Below are 3,248 nucleotides of genomic sequence, written 5' to 3' on the forward strand. Positions count from 1 at the left end.
CCGGGGAAGGAGGGAGGGGGGGTTGGAAAGGCTGAACACACGAGGACCGATACAAACAGAAAGAAAATCTTGTTTGTTTGTTTGTTTGTTTGTTTATATAGAAATATATATATACAACAGCAAGAACAGACTGGGAAAGACTGAACAACTGACAAGGAATTAACAACAAACAAACAAACAAACAAACAAACAAACAAACAAACAAACAAACAAAGGAATACAGGCCTGAACTGAGAGTGAGAAGGAGCAGCCTGCCAGGAGCAACAGGACTAGAAGAACTGGGGCGGGGTTATCCCCGTCAGAGCTATATAGGACTGTTTTTTTCTAACTAATTTGCATAGCCCTGCCCAGGAGCACGTGACGAGGATAACCCATCATGAGATGCCTTGACAGCATCAACCGAGAAAACGTACTCAGGAGTCCCGCCTCTGCCAGTGCAGGGCCACACTCGGGGTGGGTTTCCCCCTTTGGGGTCCCCCTCTGCACTCACCAAACTTTCAAACTGCACACATTCACACCAACTCCCCCTTTGTTCCTCCTCAAAGAGCCTGTCCTGCTTTTAGGCAGTGCCCTCTGCCTGCAGCGGCCCTTGACCTAGGGTGGGCTATTCCCTTGGTCTCCTACCCGTCCCGGGACTCCCAATACTTCACCTGTCCGGACCCCTTGCGTTGGTGTGCCTCGTTCCGCGCCCGTCTTTGGTGGGCTTGGGAGTCTGGGTCTCACGCCGCCGGGGGTCAAGACCTTCCTTCTTAAACAGAAGAAGTGGCGCCTGAAGGGTTGCTCACCCGCGACGAGAGAAAAGGACCCCCAAGTAGCCACCGATGGGCAGGTAAATCACCAGCTTACCATCCGAGGCTTAACGGCACCAGTTTATGTTACCTGGGAGGCCCCCGGTTACCACAAACCAGATGAACAAGGATGATTGAAGGAAGCAATAATCAACATTTATTTAGTTTACCAGCGCTGGGGCTTTTCTCGGTGCCTCACGGCCTACCAGAGAATCGCGCGCAGCTGCCTGGGTCACAAGTTTTTATACTTTGGCATAACTACATAGCTGGGCGTCAACATTCAGCCCCAAAGAACCAATTAGTTCATTGGTTAGCATCATTATCCGTCATATTACAAATATTATAATCATTGCTAATTTAGACGAACATTCCTCTTGGTACAATGAAGCATTTCTTATTCTCTTTCTCTAGCCAGATGTCCTTGAGGTGTTATTTTTCAGGCCTTTGCTTTTTCAGGAGATACAACGAAAGGGGGGCTCTTCCCCCTCTAGCTTGTCAGCAAATTTATGGCTTTACAGCTCGCAATTTGGCAAGGCAACTTGCAGACTCTATTAACCATTTCTTGACCAGTGCAAACCTGAGTTCCGTCTCACTCTTTTTGCAAAGACACTTTCCCATTCCATGAGAACAAAGTGATTACAAAGCAGCTTTCAGAAAAGGCATTTTCCCCTCATTCCACATTATTATGCATTATTTCTGCAATGCCATCTTATTTATTTATTATGTCTCTATGTAAACTGCCCTGAGCCATTTTTTGGAAGGGCGGTATGGAAATCGAATGAATGAATGAATCTCTTGTCTGCAGCCTTAATCAGTGCATGGCTTCTTTGTTACATGATACCGTATAAACAAGAAGCACCAGTAGTTTGTTTTGTAAATAAAAAATATTTTTTACTTACAAAATATTTATTTTGCAAACAAATACAATATTTATCTTAAACAAAAGAGTTCTTAGAGATAAGCATATGTTTCTGGATGAATTCCTGTCAGCAACATGTAACAAACACTGAAGCCACAACAGAAGTACAACAGTTATTTATTTATGGTGTTCCTTTCTAACTTCTCCTGTGTATCACCCGACCCTTTACAATTCTAAATGACCTATTCCTTGCCTGCTTTCTTTGCCTTTCCAACTTCTACACAAAATAACTTTATTTCTTTCCTTCCGGCCCTAAACCTTCCCTTTTCTCTCAAGCCCTCAGCTCTCCACTCTGCCAACTGCCTCCCTCACCCAAGATTCTAAGCGGGGTTTCCCTGCCTGTTTGCAGGGACCATTCGCTGTCAATCAAAATAGTCTCATCTGCCTCCCTCATCCAAGATTCCAAGTGGGGTTTACCTGCCTGTTTGCAGGGACTCTTCCCTGTCAATCAAAACAGTCTTCAACTGCCATCTGCCTCCCTCACCCAAGATTCCAAGTGGGGTTTCTCTGCCTGTTTGCAGGGACGCCTCCCTGTCAATCAAAATAGCCCCAGCATTCCGCCTTCACTGAAGATTCTAACAGGGGTTTCCTTGCTAACGTGCAAAACCTCCCCTCTGGCAATCAACTGTGCAACTTGTTTCATCTTGAAAATTATCTTGACTATTTAAACACACCTTTTGACAATCTCTCTCTTTCTCATGCGTGCGCGCACACACACGCAATTATTGTCAATTTTCCCCAAGGTCTCTGCCCCAATAGGCTTCCAATCTATTTACCGATGCAAAGGAGACAAGAGAGAAGGGAAATCGAAGTAGGAGCAAATAAGGGGGAAATGTTTGACTCTTTCAGTTACATGTGCTTAAGTTTAGTTATAGAAGGGTGGGGGGTGGGGTTAAGGAAATTTCAGAACTGCACAACGTGAGTGTCATTCATGCACATAGCTTGTGAAATTACAACACACACCTGGGCATTTTCCTTGTCTGTGCACACATTCTTTGTTGCCTAGACTAGAAAAAGCTCAGAGCTGGGAATCTGAGACCATTATTGTAAAAAGAGCGTTCTATTCATTGGTGAAGGCTCTGTGGGGAGTAGCAATGTAATCTACAGAAAGCATCTTTGACAGAGGGAGGAGAAATGGGTACATTTGATCGGGGTCTGGGTTCGAGAAGAGCCTGGACTACTCACTAGCCTGGTTTTGCCTTGCTTTTCACACCAGCTAACCTAATACACCTTTTGTAGGGCTTGAACTTTTTAACTGCACAAATGGTCTTTTTGCACCGTACTTTTTGAGAATGGGGGGCACGTTCTGTGCCTGGTTTGCACATTTTTTAGCACAACTCTGTAGTAGGGGATGGAGACCAAGATATTGTGCCAAAGAAGACGTGGAAAAGTTGTGTTTTAAGAAGGGAATTGAAGGAAGGGAGGAGGAAACAAGGGCATCAAAGGGAGGGGCAGTCACCAACAGCCTGGGTCATGAGACACCCTGTGAGCTGAAAGTGTCGTCCATTGGGGCATGCATGTCACAGCAACAAGGAAGACAA

The sequence above is a fragment of the Hemicordylus capensis genome, chromosome 17 (genome assembly GCF_027244095.1).
Source record: "Hemicordylus capensis ecotype Gifberg chromosome 17, rHemCap1.1.pri, whole genome shotgun sequence".
Lineage (NCBI taxonomy): Eukaryota > Metazoa > Chordata > Lepidosauria > Squamata > Cordylidae > Hemicordylus > Hemicordylus capensis.